The 16,851-nt window shown below is 39.9% G+C and overlaps 5 non-coding genes across 5 annotated transcripts; all 5 read left to right on the top strand.

The window, feature by feature from the left end:
• Positions 1–778: 778 nt before the first annotated feature.
• Positions 779–860, top strand: TRNAS-UGA (transfer RNA serine (anticodon UGA)). Its single transcript has one exon. It is a non-coding gene; the product is annotated as a tRNA-Ser (tRNA).
• Positions 861–4,766: 3,906 nt separating this feature from the next.
• TRNAS-UGA (transfer RNA serine (anticodon UGA)) lies at positions 4,767–4,848 on the top strand. The gene has a single exon. It is a non-coding gene; the product is annotated as a tRNA-Ser (tRNA).
• Positions 4,849–8,754: 3,906 nt separating this feature from the next.
• On the top strand, positions 8,755–8,835 carry TRNAS-UGA (transfer RNA serine (anticodon UGA)). The gene has a single exon. It is a non-coding gene; the product is annotated as a tRNA-Ser (tRNA).
• Positions 8,836–12,742: 3,907 nt separating this feature from the next.
• TRNAS-UGA (transfer RNA serine (anticodon UGA)) lies at positions 12,743–12,824 on the top strand. The gene has a single exon. It is a non-coding gene; the product is annotated as a tRNA-Ser (tRNA).
• A 3,907-nt stretch (positions 12,825–16,731) lies between these two features.
• Positions 16,732–16,813, top strand: TRNAS-UGA (transfer RNA serine (anticodon UGA)). The gene has a single exon. It is a non-coding gene; the product is annotated as a tRNA-Ser (tRNA).
• Positions 16,814–16,851: the final 38 nt, after the last annotated feature.

Below are 16,851 nucleotides of genomic sequence, written 5' to 3'. Positions count from 1 at the left end.
GCCTAGAGTTCTGTTCTTGAGTGTGTGAGACCATTTGCTGACTGAGTGTGTACAACAAATGCTTTACACTGTCCTCGGATACTGCCTTACTGCTCGAGCAAGCTACCACTTTAGAGAGTAAGGTTATATCAAACTTTAGCCTCTGTCAAACCTCTGGGCACTGAGGACTCTGTGCACACTGTACCTTTTTGGGAACAGTATATACAGAGCCACTTTCTCACAGTAGTGATAAAGTGATTAGAGTCCTAAGGCCAACATAAAGATAGAGCAAAACGTGAGGTGAAAAGCAAAAAGGTCGCTGGTAGGCCACCTTAAGGATGCCATGTCTAACAAAAATTAACTGAGGATTACGTGAGTAAAACATCAGGTTTCTCTACGGCATTTGGTGAGACAAGTGGGCCTTCTTTTATCTTCCATTCAAGCAATCTTTGACGGACCCATTTATTATAGAGCTCTTCAAGGATTAAAGATAAGGTACTTACAAAGGAGTCACAAATACTCAGAGATGGTAGACTTCTGTAATATGGGTCATAGACTAAAAGCAGCGCAAAAACAGAGTGCAACAGGGTCCAAAAAATTGAGTGCCACATGAGAGTTTGCATGCAAGCGTATCCTTTTACAGATCCAGAGATATACTCATGCAATTTTTGTTTTTAGGACAGAACGTGCATGATGAAAAAAACATTGTTTTTAAAAAGCGCATTGCAGAATATCAGTACTCTGATGTGGGACAACTTGAATACTTTCAAACAAAATATTTGCATGTAGCTTACAGTAAGTTGTTGTGGCCGAGTGGTTAAGGCGATGGACTTGAAATCCATTGGGGTCTCCCCGCGCAGGTTCGAATCCTGCCAACAACGAGAATCTTGTTATTATCGGCTACAATTTCAGAAGTTAACCTTTAGTATTTCTTCAATTTCAGTTTTATAAATAGGTGGCTTATTTTTGTGTCACTATTGCCTCTCCACATATTTATTATCGCTACCTCTATCATGTCTTTGCTACATCTCTCTTCCTACTTTAGCACTGGTGTAAACGCTTCAAATTATTATACCATTGCTCTCTCAATCATACCTGGGCATGCACTTGAAACTTACTTTACCAATAAAAGATGCAAAGAGAGAAATAGAACAAAAGTGCTGGCTGGATTTGGCAAACACACTTCATAAAACTGCATTTTCTTTTTTATTCTCCCCCGTGTTACATGCTTAACCTCTCCCTATGTAATTTCTCTTAATCTGCTGTCCCAGGAAGAGAATTTCATCTACAGGCTCTTTCTGTGTTTTTTTCCTTAGTCTTTCTTTCCCTTTTCTTAGCTGTGTAACTGTTCCTTTACGCTCTCTATTTACGCGCCATTAATCTCATTTGAGCTCCTTGCTCCCGCTCCTGTTTTCTCCAACTCTCATACTGCCAGTTCTCTCTTTCTCTGTGGTTGGTGGCTAAAATCCAGAGCTTTCGAAGCCACGTGGTTTCTGCCTCTTGTTGTCAGACTTGAATTGGAAAAGGAACCATATTAACAAGCCTTTACCACTCACACACGGCGGAAGTTTATACTTTAATTCAGTGAGCTAAGAAAAGCGTGTTGTGGGTCCCCTACGAGCCATGGTGCTTGCTTCATCATGATTTGGAACCAGTCATTAGCCGCAGCTCTGCTAATGAGCCACTGAGGTCAGTTTCAATAATTACTCAAAAACATGACCTTGCAGCCCGCCCTCAACTGTGTATTTATATTACTTTACTGCTGTTCGTGTGATTAGCTGGGAGGAGCTCACGGCGGCATCCTCCCTATAAAAGTGTAGATGGATCACTCCTTAACTCTTTCTTGCTTCACATACAAATGGCTTGAAAGGTGCAGGGAAGATGCAGGTCTAATAGACAGAATCGAAGGTCTGTGCCAAGAGGTTTCTCTGCATTGGTGTCCCATCACAGGCCCGCAAGTGTAATGTGTTATCTTTGACTCCTGGCAGTTCACAAGCAGGCGGCCAGGAAACGGTTTCAGCCTATCAACCACTGAGGAGACGCAGCCTCTGTATGAGGAATGAGGAAGGAATGAATACATCCAGCCTATCACAGGAGCAGCCCTGAGTGTTCCAAATTATAAATTCTCCATGTTAGTGTATGGCATTGACCCCATGTAGCTCGCCGTGATCGTATAGTGGTTAGTACTCTGCGTTGTGGCTGCAGCAACCTTGGTTCGAATCCAAATTACGGCATTGTGGTTGGCAATGTTACGGCAGTTGGGTTCTGCTTTTACAGAATTACCAAATGTACCAGAGGTTTAAATATTTAAACCATCTAACAACAAAATATTTAATTTAACATGATTATAAGCTGTAGCTATAATGTATTTACTTACATAAATTATCGTTCTTGAACCTATTGTGGGTGGAGGGGGAGCGGAGCTCACCCCCCAGGTGCAGTTGAGTAACCTGTGTTGTGGCTCTCTACAGGGAAGGCACAAATGTTGCTGTCACCCAGCGCAATCCAGATGTGTATTGGGGCCTGGTTTCAGGTAAATAGAGCAGTAAGTGCAGAGAAATGTTCACTCTCTAAAAGTGGCATTTCTAAAATAGTAAAGTTAAATCCAACCTCACCAGTAAGTAGGATTTTCAATAAATAAATAAAGCTACTCCTCTCCGATATGGAATTACCAAATAAAAAGTATAGGGGAATACCCAATGCTAACCTATGAGAGAGGTAGACCTCACAGTAGTGAAAAATGAAATAGACTGTTTGGTACTTACAGGACATGCAAACCACCAAAATACATATCTTATCTTTTACTTGCATAGCATCATGCACCTAGGACTACCTAGGGCCTATCTTAGGGGTAAATTATATGTAATAAAAGGGGAGTTTAGGGCTTGGCAAGTAGACTGGGACTCCCCTGGGAGACCCTTGAGTCTATGCCCAGAACCATAACTCTGCCAGTCGAGTACTTACCTAAAAGCCGATAACTCACTTCTCTTCCATAGGCTAACATTGACTGGTTCCACTTGGAATTTCTTCTAAGTGTGGAGTTTTGGAACTTTAAAATATTCATCTAAAATCAGCCGAACAACGAATTCTGATTTACTCACCTGTTATCAGGAGAGACCTCAGTGCTGCATCTTGTAGCTCAGTACTGACCCTGAAAAGTAATTTTAACCGTACTTACCAGTAACTCGAATTTTCTTCCATAGGATATCATTGCTTGCTTTTTGCTGACAAAGTTTCTAAGTGTCGATTTTTGAAACTTCCAAATATTCTTTAAAAATCGTACCAATTGTGAAAACGTAATTGCTTACCTGTTTTAGATAGATGTCCCAGTACTGAGCCTAGGAGCCCAGCACTGAATTACCAAAGTAACGAGAATGTACTTTACCCGTAACTTGAATTTTCTTCCATAGGAAACCATTGACTGTTTTTCTGTAAAATTTCTTCTAAGTGTCGATTTTGCAAACTTATAAATATTCCTTAAAAATCGCTTGTATAACTTAAACGCAGTTTCTCAACTGCTTACAGGTGGTACAGTAGTGCTGGATCTAGGATCCAACACTGACATAGAAAAAGTAACCATAACCCCACCTACCTGCTAAGTGAATTTCCTTCCATAGGATAACATTGGTAATTTGATCAGAAAAAATTTCTAAGTGTCAACTTTTAAAATAGCAAAATATTGCTTGAAAATCACAACAGTTACTAAAACGAATTTACTCACTTGTTTCCAAGAACTGTCCCAGGACTGAATCTAGGATCCAGTCCTGGATTTAGAAAAGTAATCCTGAAAGTAATTAATTGCATATAACTTAAAATTCCCATTGAGCTCAATGTATTATTGTATTTGAAATTGTGTTTCCTATTGCAATAAACTGTAACTATTACCTGCAAAAGTCAATTGCCTATTGCAAAGTTTTTAACTAAAGCATCTTATTCTGAGAAAGTATATTTTGATACCTATTGTTGGTTCTAAAATAAAACAACGATATATTTTTTATACAAACCATTGGCCTAGAGTTCAGTTCTTGAGTGTGTGAGACCATTTGCTGACTGAGTGTGTACAACAAATGCTTTACACTGTCCTCGGATACTGCCTTACTGCTCGAGCAAGCTACCACTTTAGAGAGTAATGTTATATCAAACTTTAGCCTCTGTCAAACCTCTGGGCACTGAGGACTCTGTGCACACGGTACCTTTTTGGGAACAGTATATACAGAGCCACTTTCTCACAGTAGTGATAAAGTGATTAGAGTCCTAAGGCCAACATAAAGATAGAGCAAAACGTGAGGTGAAAAGCAAAAAGGTCGCTGGTAGGCCACCTTAAGGATGCCATGTCTAACAAAAATTAACTGAGGATTACGTGAGTAAAACATCAGGTTTCTCTACGGCATTTGGTGAGACAAGTGGGCCTTCTTTTATCTTCCATTCAAGCAATCTTTGACGGACCCATTTATTATAGAGCTCTTCAAGGATTAAAGATAAGGTACTTACAAAGGAGTCACAAATACTCAGAGATGGTAGACTTCTGTAATATGGGTCGTAGACTAAAAGCAGCGCAAAAACAGAGTGCAACAGGGTCCAAAAAATTGAGTGCCACATGAGAGTTTGCATGCAAGCGTATCCTTTTACAGATCCAGAGATATACTCATGCAATTTTTGTTTTTAGGACAGAACGTGCATGATGAAAAAAACATTGTTTTTAAAAAGCGCATTGCAGAATATCAGTACTCTGATGTGGGACAACTTGAATACTTTCAAACAAAATATTTGCATGCAGCTTACAGTAAGTTGTTGTGGCCGAGTGGGTAAGGCGATGGACTTGAAATCCATTGGGGTCTCCCCGCGCAGGTTCGAATCCTGCCAACAACGAGAATCTTGTTATTATCGGCTACAATTTCAGAAGTTAACCTATAGTATTTCTTCAATTTCAGTTTTATAAATAGGTGGCTTATTTTTGTGTCACTATTGCCTCTCCACATATTTATTATTGCTACCTCTATCATGTCTTTGCTACATCTCTCTTCCTACTTTAGCACTGGTGTAAACGCTTCAAATTATTATACCATTGCTCTCTCAATCATACCTGGGCATGCACTTGAAACTTACTTTACCAATAAAAGATGCAAAGAGAGAAATAGAACAAAAGTGCTGGCTGGATTTGGCAAACACACTTCATAAAACTGCATTTTCTTTTTTATTCTCCCCCGTGTTACATGCTTAACCTCTCCCTATGTAATTTCTCTTAATCTGCTGTCCCAGGAAGAGAATTTCATCTACAGGCTCTTTCTGTGTTTTTTTCCTTAGTCTTTCTTTCCCTTTTCTTAGCTGTGTAACTGTTCCTTTACGCTCTCTATTTACGCGCCATTAATCTCATTTGAGCTCCTTGCTCCCGCTCCTGTTTTCTCCAACTCTCATACTGCCAGTTCTCTCTTTCTCTGTGGTTGGTGGCTAAAATCCAGAGCTTTCGAAGCCACGTGGTTTCTGCCTCTTGTTGTCAGACTTGAATTGGAAAAGGAACCATATTAACAAGCCTTTACCACTCACACACGGCGGAAGTTTATACTTTAATTCAGTGAGCTAAGAAAAGCGTGTTGTGGGTCCCCTACGAGCCATGGTGCTTGCTTCATCATGATTTGGAACCAGTCATTAGCCGCAGCTCTGCTAATGAGCCACTGAGGTCAGTTTCAATAATTACTCAAAAACATGACCTTGCAGCCCGCCCTCAACTGTGTATTTATATTACTTTACTGCTGTTCGTGTGATTAGCTGGGAGGAGCTCACGGCGGCATCCTCCCTATAAAAGTGTAGATGGATCACTCCTTAACTCTTTCTTGCTTCACATACAAATGGCTTGAAAGGTGCAGGGAAGATGCAGGTCTAATAGACAGAATCGAAGGTCTGTGCCAAGTGGGTTTCTCTGCATTGGTGTCCCATCACAGGCCCGCAAGTGTAATGTGTTATCTTTGACTCCTGGCAGTTCACAAGCAGGCGGCCAGGAAACGGTTTCAGCCTATCAACCACTGAGGAGACGCAGCCTCTGTATGAGGAATGAGGAAGGAATGAATACATCCAGCCTATCACAGGAGCAGCCCTGAGTGTTCCAAATTATAAATTCTCCATGTTAGTGTATGGCATTGACCCCATGTAGCTCGCCGTGATCGTATAGTGGTTAGTACTCTGCGTTGTGGCCGCAGCAACCTTGGTTCGAATCCAAATTACGGCATTGTGGTTGGCAATGTTACGGCAGTTGGGTTCTGCTTTTACAGAATTACCAAATGTACCAGAGGTTTAAATATTTAAACCATCTAACAACAAAATATTTAATTTAACATGATTATAAGCTGTAGCTATAATGTATTTACTTACATAAATTATCGTTCTTGAACCTATTGTGGGTGGAGGGGGAGCGGAGCTCACCCCCAGGTGCAGTTGAGTAACCTGTGTTGTGGCTCTCTACAGGGAAGGCACAATTGTTGCTGTCACCCAGCGCAATCCAGATGTGTATTGGGGCCTGGTTTCAGGTAAATAGAGCAGTAAGTGCAGAGAAATGTTCACTCTCTAAAAGTGGCATTTCTAAAATAGTAAAGTTAAATCCAACCTCACCAGTAAGTAGGATTTTCAATAAATAAATAAAGCTACTCCTCTCCGATATGGAATTACCAAATAAAAAGTATAGGGGAATACCCAATGCTAACCTATGAGAGAGGTAGACCTCACAGTAGTGAAAAATGAAATAGACTGTTTGGTACTTACAGGACATGCAAACCACCAAAGTACATATCTTATCTTTTACTTGCATAGCATCATGCACCTAGGACTACCTAGGGCCTACCTTAGGGGTAAATTATATGTAATAAAAGGGGAGTTTAGGGCTTGGCAAGTAGACTGGGACTCCCCTGGGAGACCCTTGAGTCTATGCCCAGAACCATAACTCTGCCAGTCGAGTACTTACCTAAAAGCCGATAACTCACTTCTCTTCCATAGGCTAACATTGACTGGTTCCACTTGGAATTTCTTCTAAGTGTGGAGTTTTGGAACTTTAAAATATTCATCTAAAATCAGCCGAACAACGAATTCTGATTTACTCACCTGTTATCAGGAGAGACCTCAGTGCTGCATCTTGTAGCTCAGTACTGACCCTGAAAAGTAATTTTAACCGTACTTACCAGTAACTCGAATTTTCTTCCATAGGATATCATTGCTTGCTTTTTGCTGACAAAGTTTCTAAGTGTCGATTTTTGAAACTTACAAATATTCTTTAAAAATCGTACCAATTGTGAAAACGTAATTGCTTACCTGTTTTAGATAGATGTCCCAGTACTGAGCCTAGGAGCCCAGCACTGAATTACCAAAGTAACGAGAATGTACTTTACCCGTAACTTGAATTTTCTTCCATAGGAAACCATTGACTGTTTTTCTGTAAAATTTCTTCTAAGTGTCGATTTTGCAAACTTATAAATATTCCTTAAAAATCGCTTGTATAACTTGAACGCAGTTTCTCAACTGCTTACAGGTGGTACAGTAGTGCTGGATCTAGGATCCAACACTGACATAGAAAAAGTAACCATAACCCCACCTACCTGCTAAGTGAATTTCCTTCCATAGGATAACATTGGTAATTTGATCAGAAAAAATTTCTAAGTGTCAACTTTTAAAATAGCAAAATATTGCTTGAAAATCACAACAGTTACTAAAACGAATTTACTCACTTGTTTCCAAGAACTGTCCCAGGACTGAATCTAGGATCCAGTCCTGGATTTAGAAAAGTAATCCTGAAAGTAATTAATTGCATATAACTTAAAATTCCCATTGAGCTCAATGTATTATTGTATTTGAAATTGTGTTTCCTATTGCAATAAACTGTAACTATTACCTGCAAAAGTCAATTGCCTATTGCAAAGTTTTTAACTAAAGCATCTTATTCTGAGAAAGTATATTTTGATACCTATTGTTGGTTCTAAAATAAAACAACGATATATTTTTTATACAAACCATTGGCCTAGAGTTCAGTTCTTGAGTGTGTGAGACCATTTGCTGACTGAGTGTGTACAACAAATGCTTTACACTGTCCTCGGATACTGCCTTACTGCTCGAGCAAGCTACCACTTTAGAGAGTAAGGTTATATCAAACTTTAGCCTCTGTCAAACCTCTGGGCACTGAGGACTCTGTGCACACTGTACCTTTTTGGGAACAGTATATACAGAGCCACTTTCTCACAGTAGTGATAAAGTGATTAGAGTCCTAAGGCCAACATAAAGATAGAGCAAAACGTGAGGTGAAAAGCAAAAAGGTCGCTGGTAGGCCACCTTAAGGATGCCATGTCTAACAAAAATTAACTGAGGATTACGTGAGTAAAACATCAGGTTTCTCTACGGCATTTGGTGAGACAAGTGGGCCTTCTTTTATCTTCCATTCAAGCAATCTTTGACGGACCCATTTATTATAGAGCTCTTCAAGGATTAAAGATAAGGTACTTACAAAGGAGTCACAAATACTCAGAGATGGTAGACTTCTGTAATATGGGTCGTAGACTAAAAGCAGCGCAAAAACAGAGTGCAACAGGGTCCAAAAAATTGAGTGCCACATGAGAGTTTGCATGCAAGCGTATCCTTTTACAGATCCAGAGATATACTCATGCAATTTTTGTTTTTAGGACAGAACGTGCATGATGAAAAAAACATTGTTTTTAAAAAGCGCATTGCAGAATATCAGTACTCTGATGTGGGACAACTTGAATACTTTCAAACAAAATATTTGCATGTAGCTTACAGTAAGTTGTTGTGGCCGAGTGGTTAAGGCGATGGACTTGAAATCCATTGGGTCTCCCCGCGCAGGTTCGAATCCTGCCAACAACGAGAATCTTGTTATTATCGGCTACAATTTCAGAAGTTAACCTTTAGTATTTCTTCAATTTCAGTTTTATAAATAGGTGGCTTATTTTTGTGTCACTATTGCCTCTCCACATATTTATTATCGCTACCTCTATCATGTCTTTGCTACATCTCTCTTCCTACTTTAGCACTGGTGTAAACGCTTCAAATTATTATACCATTGCTCTCTCAATCATACCTGGGCATGCACTTGAAACTTACTTTACCAATAAAAGATGCAAAGAGAGAAATAGAACAAAAGTGCTGGCTGGATTTGGCAAACACACTTCATAAAACTGCATTTTCTTTTTTATTCTCCCCCGTGTTACATGCTTAACCTCTCCCTATGTAATTTCTCTTAATCTGCTGTCCCAGGAAGAGAATTTCATCTACAGGCTCTTTCTGTGTTTTTTTCCTTAGTCTTTCTTTCCCTTTTCTTAGCTGTGTAACTGTTCCTTTACGCTCTCTATTTATGCGCCATTAATCTCATTTGAGCTCCTTGCTCCCGCTCCTGTTTTCTCCAACTCTCATACTGCCAGTTCTCTCTTTCTCTGTGGTTGGTGGCTAAAATCCAGAGCTTTCGAAGCCACGTGGTTTCTGCCTCTTGTTGTCAGACTTGAATTGGAAAAGGAACCATATTAACAAGCCTTTACCACTCACACACGGCGGAAGTTTATACTTTAATTCAGTGAGCTAAGAAAAGCGTGTTGTGGGTCCCCTACGAGCCATGGTGCTTGCTTCATCATGATTTGGAACCAGTCATTAGCCGCAGCTCTGCTAATGAGCCACTGAGGTCAGTTTCAATAATTACTCAAAAACATGACCTTGCAGCCCGCCCTCAACTGTGTATTTATATTACTTTACTGCTGTTCGTGTGATTAGCTGGGAGGAGCTCACGGCGGCATCCTCCCTATAAAAGTGTAGATGGATCACTCCTTAACTCTTTCTTGCTTCACATACAAATGGCTTGAAAGGTGCAGGGAAGATGTAGGTCTAATAGACAGAATCGAAGGTCTGTGCCAAGTGGGTTTCTCTGCATTGGTGTCCCATCACAGGCCCGCAAGTGTAATGTGTTATCTTTGACTCCTGGCAGTTCACAAGCAGGCGGCCAGGAAACGGTTTCAGCCTATCAACCACTGAGGAGACGCAGCCTCTGTATGAGGAATGAGGAAGGAATGAATACATCCAGCCTATCACAGGAGCAGCCCTGAGTGTTCCAAATTATAAATTCTCCATGTTAGTGTATGGCATTGACCCCATGTAGCTCGCCGTGATCGTATAGTAGTTAGTACTCTGCGTTGTGGCCGCAGCAACCTTGGTTCGAATCCAAATTACGGCATTGTGGTTGGCAATGTTACGGCAGTTGGGTTCTGCTTTTACAGAATTACCAAATGTACCAGAGGTTTAAATATTTAAACCATCTAACAACAAAATATTTAATTTAACATGATTATAAGCTGTAGCTATAATGTATTTACTTACATAAATTATCGTTCTTGAACCTATTGTGGGTGGAGGGGGAGCGGAGCTCACCCCCCAGGTGCAGTTGAGTAACCTGTGTTGTGGCTCTCTACAGGGAAGGCACAAATGTTGCTGTCACCCAGCGCAATCCAGATGTGTATTGGGGCCTGGTTTCAGGTAAATAGAGCAGTAAGTGCAGAGAAATGTTCACTCTCTAAAAGTGGCATTTCTAAAATAGTAAAGTTAAATCCAACCTCACCAGTAAGTAGGATTTTCAATAAATAAATAAAGCTACTCCTCTCCGATATGGAATTACCAAATAAAAAGTATAGGGGAATACCCAATGCTAACCTATGAGAGAGGTAGACCTCACAGTAGTGAAAAATGAAATAGACTGTTTGGTACTTACAGGACATGCAAACCACCAAAATACATATCTTATCTTTTACTTGCATAGCATCATGCACCTAGGACTACCTAGGGCCTACCTTAGGGGTAAATTATATGTAATAAAAGGGGAGTTTAGGGCTTGGCAAGTAGACTGGGACTCCCCTGGGAGACCCTTGAGTCTATGCCCAGAACCATAACTCTGCCAGTCGAGTACTTACCTAAAAGCCGATAACTCACTTCTCTTCCATAGGCTAACATTGACTGGTTCCACTTGGAATTTCTTCTAAGTGTGGAGTTTTGGAACTTTAAAATATTCATCTAAAATCAGCCGAACAACGAATTCTGATTTACTCACCTGTTATCAGGAGAGACCTCAGTGCTGCATCTTGTAGCTCAGTACTGACCCTGAAAAGTAATTTTAACCGTACTTACCAGTAACTCGAATTTTCTTCCATAGGATATCATTGCTTGCTTTTTGCTGACAAAGTTTCTAAGTGTCGATTTTTGAAACTTCCAAATATTCTTTAAAAATCGTACAAATTGTGAAAACGTAATTGCTTACCTGTTTTAGATAGATGTCCCAGTACTGAGCCTAGGAGCCCAGCACTGAATTACCAAAGTAACGAGAATGTACTTTACCCGTAACTTGAATTTTCTTCCATAGGAAACCATTGACTGTTTTTCTGTAAAATTTCTTCTAAGTGTCGATTTTGCAAACTTATAAATATTGCTTAAAAATCGCTTGTATAACTTAAACGCAGTTTCTCAACTGCTTACAGGTGGTACAGTAGTGCTGGATCTAGGATCCAACACTGACATAGAAAAAGTAACCATAACCCCACCTACCTGCTAAGTGAATTTCCTTCCATAGGATAACATTGGTAATTTGATCAGAAAAAATTTCTAAGTGTCAACTTTTAAAATAGCAAAATATTGCTTGAAAATCACAACAGTTACTAAAACGAATTTACTCACTTGTTTCCAAGAACTGTCCCAGGACTGAATCTAGGATCCAGTCCTGGATTTAGAAAAGTAATCCTGAAAGTAATTAATTGCATATAACTTAAAATTCCCATTGAGCTCAATGTATTATTGTATTTGAAATTGTGTTTCCTATTGCAATAAACTGTAACTATTACCTGCAAAAGTCAATTGCCTATTGCAAAGTTTTTAACTAAAGCATCTTATTCTGAGAAAGTATATTTTGATACCTATTGTTGGTTCTAAAATAAAACAACGATATATTTTTTATACAAACCATTGGCCTAGAGTTCAGTTCTTGAGTGTGTGAGACCATTTGCTGACTGAGTGTGTACAACAAATGCTTTACACTGTCCTCGGATACTGCCTTACTGCTCGAGCAAGCTACCACTTTAGAGAGTAAGGTTATATCAAACTTTAGCCTCTGTCAAACCTCTGGGCACTGAGGACTCTGTGCACACTGTACCTTTTTGGGAACAGTATATACAGAGCCACTTTCTCACAGTAGTGATAAAGTGATTAGAGTCCTAAGGCCAACATAAAGATAGAGCAAAACGTGAGGTGAAAAGCAAAAAGGTCGCTGGTAGGCCACCTTAAGGATGCCATGTCTAACAAAAATTAACTGAGGATTACGTGAGTAAAACATCAGGTTTCTCTACGGCATTTGGTGAGACAAGTGGGCCTTCTTTTATCTTCCATTCAAGCAATCTTTGACGGACCCATTTATTATAGAGCTCTTCAAGGATTAAAGATAAGGTACTTACAAAGGAGTCACAAATACTCAGAGATGGTAGACTTCTGTAATATGGGTCGTAGACTAAAAGCAGCGCAAAAACAGAGTGCAACAGGGTCCAAAAAATTGAGTGCCACATGAGAGTTTGCATGCAAGCGTATCCTTTTACAGATCCAGAGATATACTCATGCAATTTTTGTTTTTAGGACAGAACGTGCATGATGAAAAAAACATTGTTTTTAAAAAGCGCATTGCAGAATATCAGTACTCTGATGTGGGACAACTTGAATACTTTCAAACAAAATATTTGCATGCAGCTTACAGTAAGTTGTTGTGGCCGAGTGGTTAAGGCGATGGACTTGAAATCCATTGGGGTCTCCCCGCGCAGGTTCGAATCCTGCCAACAACGAGAATCTTGTTATTATCGGCTACAATTTCAGAAGTTAACCTTTAGTATTTCTTCAATTTCAGTTTTATAAATAGGTGGCTTATTTTTGTGTCACTATTGCCTCTCCACATATTTATTATCGCTACCTCTATCATGTCTTTGCTACATCTCTCTTCCTACTTTAGCACTGGTGTAAACGCTTCAAATTATTATACCATTGCTCTCTCAATCATACCTGGGCATGCACTTGAAACTTACTTTACCAATAAAAGATGCAAAGAGAGAAATAGAACAAAAGTGCTGGCTGGATTTGGCAAACACACTTCATAAAACTGCATTTTCTTTTTTATTCTCCCCCGTGTTACATGCTTAACCTCTCCCTATGTAATTTCTCTTAATCTGCTGTCCCAGGAAGAGAATTTCATCTACAGGCTCTTTCTGTGTTTTTTTCCTTAGTCTTTCTTTCCCTTTTCTTAGCTGTGTAACTGTTCCTTTACGCTCTCTATTTACGCGCCATTAATCTCATTTGAGCTCCTTGCTCCCGCTCCTGTTTTCTCCAACTCTCATACTGCCAGTTCTCTCTTTCTCTGTGGTTGGTGGCTAAAATCCAGAGCTTTCGAAGCCACGTGGTTTCTGCCTCTTGTTGTCAGACTTGAATTGGAAAAGGAACCATATTAACAAGCCTTTACCACTCACACACGGCGGAAGTTTATACTTTAATTCAGTGAGCTAAGAAAAGCGTGTTGTGGGTCCCCTACAAGCCATGGTGCTTGCTTCATCATGATTTGGAACCAGTCATTAGCCGCAGCTCTGCTAATGAGCCACTGAGGTCAGTTTCAATAATTACTCAAAAACATGACCTTGCAGCCCGCCCTCAACTGTGTATTTATATTACTTTACTGCTGTTCGTGTGATTAGCTGGGAGGAGCTCACGGCGGCATCCTCCCTATAAAAGTGTAGATGGATCACTCCTTAACTCTTTCTTGCTTCACATACAAATGGCTTGAAAGGTGCAGGGAAGATGCAGGTCTAATAGACAGAATCGAAGGTCTGTGCCAAGTGGGTTTCTCTGCATTGGTGTCCCATCACAGGCCCGCAAGTGTAATGTGTTATCTTTGACTCCTGGCAGTTCACAAGCAGGCGGCCAGGAAACGGTTTCAGCCTATCAACCACTGAGGAGACGCAGCCTCTGTATGAGGAATGAGGAAGGAATGAATACATCCAGCCTATCACAGGAGCAGCCCTGAGTGTTCCAAATTATAAATTCTCCATGTTAGTGTATGGCATTGACCCCATGTAGCTCGCCGTGATCGTATAGTGGTTAGTACTCTGCGTTGTGGCCGCAGCAACCTTGGTTCGAATCCAAATTACGGCATTGTGGTTGGCAATGTTACGGCAGTTGGGTTCTGCTTTTACAGAATTACCAAATGTACCAGAGGTTTAAATATTTAAACCATCTAACAACAAAATATTTAATTTAACATGATTATAAGCTGTAGCTATAATGTATTTACTTACATAAATTATCGTTCTTGAACCTATTGTGGGTGGAGGGGGAGCGGAGCTCACCCCCCAGGTGCAGTTGAGTAACCTGTGTTGTGGCTCTCTACAGGGAAGGCACAAATGTTGCTGTCACCCAGCGCAATCCAGATGTGTATTGGGGCCTGGTTTCAGGTAAATAGAGCAGTAAGTGCAGAGAAATGTTCACTCTCTAAAAGTGGCATTTCTAAAATAGTAAAGTTAAATCCAACCTCACCAGTAAGTAGGATTTTCAATAAATAAATAAAGCTACTCCTCTCCGATATGGAATTACCAAATAAAAAGTATAGGGGAATACCCAATGCTAACCTATGAGAGAGGTAGACCTCACAGTAGTGAAAAATGAAATAGACTGTTTGGTACTTACAGGACATGCAAACCACCAAAGTACATATCTTATCTTTTACTTGCATAGCATCATGCACCTAGGACTACCTAGGGCCTACCTTAGGGGTAAATTATATGTAATAAAAGGGGAGTTTAGGGCTTGGCAAGTAGACTGGGACTCCCCTGGGAGACCCTTGAGTCTATGCCCAGAACCATAACTCTGCCAGTCGAGTACTTACCTAAAAGCCGATAACTCACTTCTCTTCCATAGGCTAGAATTGACTGGTTCCACTTGGAATTTCTTCTAAGTGTGGAGTTTTGGAACTTTAAAATATTCATCTAAAATCAGCCGAACAACGAATTCTGATTTACTCACCTGTTATCAGGAGAGACCTCAGTGCTGCATCTTGTAGCTCAGTACTGACCCTGAAAAGTAATTTTAACCGTACTTACCAGTAACTCGAATTTTCTTCCATAGGATATCATTGCTTGCTTTTTGCTGACAAAGTTTCTAAGTGTCGATTTTTGAAACTTCCAAATATTCTTTAAAAATCGTACCAATTGTGAAAACGTAATTGCTTACCTGTTTTAGATAGATGTCCCAGTACTGAGCCTAGGAGCCCAGCACTGAATTACCAAAGTAACGAGAATGTACTTTACCCGTAACTTGAATTTTCTTCCATAGGAAACCATTGACTGTTTTTCTGTAAAATTTCTTCTAAGTGTCGATTTTGCAAACTTATAAATATTCCTTAAAAATCGCTTGTATAACTTGAACGCAGTTTTTCAACTGCTTACAGGTGGTACAGTAGTGCTGGATCTAGGATCCAACACTGACATAGAAAAAGTAACCATAACCCCACCTACCTGCTAAGTGAATTTCCTTCCATAGGATAACATTGGTAATTTGATCAGAAAAAATTTCTAAGTGTCAACTTTTAAAATAGCAAAATATTGCTTGAAAATCACAACAGTTACTAAAACGAATTTACTCACTTGTTTCCAAGAACTGTCCCAGGACTGAATCTAGGATCCAGTCCTGGATTTAGAAAAGTAATCCTGAAAGTAATTAATTGCATATAACTTAAAATTCCCATTGAGCTCAATGTATTATTGTATTTGAAATTGTGTTTCCTATTGCGATAAACTGCAACTATTACCTGCAAAAGTCAATTGCCTATTGCAAAGTTTTTAACTAAAGCATCTTATTCTGAGAAAGTATATTTTGATACCTATTGTTGGTTCTAAAATAAAACAACGATATATTTTTTATACAAACCATTGGCCTAGAGTTCAGTTCTTGAGTGTGTGAGACCATTTGCTGACTGAGTGTGTACAACAAATGCTTTACACTGTCCTCGGATACTGCCTTACTGCTCGAGCAAGCTACCACTTTAGAGAGTAAGGTTATATCAAACTTTAGCCTCTGTCAAACCTCTGGGCACTGAGGACTCTGTGCACACTGTACCTTTTTGGGAACAGTATATACAGAGCCACTTTCTCACAGTAGTGATAAAGTGATTAGAGTCCTAAGGCCAACATAAAGATAGAGCAAAACGTGAGGTGAAAAGCAAAAAGGTCGCTGGTAGGCCACCTTAAGGATGCCATGTCTAACAAAAATTAACTGAGGATTACGTGAGTAAAACATCAGGTTTCTCTACGGCATTTGGTGAGACAAGTGGGCCTTCTTTTATCTTCCATTCAAGCAATCTTTGACGGACCCATTTATTATAGAGCTCTTCAAGGATTAAAGATAAGGTACTTACAAAGGAGTCACAAATACTCAGAGATGGTAGACTTCTGTAATATGGGTCGTAGACTAAAAGCAGCGCAAAAACAGAGTGCAACAGGGTCCAAAAAATTGAGTGCCACATGAGAGTTTGCATGCAAGCGTATCCTTTTACAGATCCAGAGATATACTCATGCAATTTTTGTTTTTAGGACAGAACGTGCATGATGAAAAAAACATTGTTTTTAAAAAGCGCATTGCAGAATATCAGTACTCTGATGTGGGACAACTTGAATACTTTCAAACAAAATATTTGCATGTAGCTTACAGTAAGTTGTTGTGGCCGAGTGGTTAAGGCGATGTACTTGAAATCCATTGGGGTCTCCCCGCGCAGGTTCGAATCCTGCCAACAACGAGAATCTTGTTATTATCGGCTACAATTTCAGAAGTTAA

The sequence above is a fragment of the Triturus cristatus genome, chromosome 12, assembly GCF_964204655.1.
Source record: "Triturus cristatus chromosome 12, aTriCri1.1, whole genome shotgun sequence".
NCBI classification, from domain to species: Eukaryota; Metazoa; Chordata; class Amphibia; order Caudata; family Salamandridae; genus Triturus; species Triturus cristatus.
Note: the sequence above shows the minus strand (reverse complement) of the source record. Positions and strands in the feature narration are given on the sequence as shown.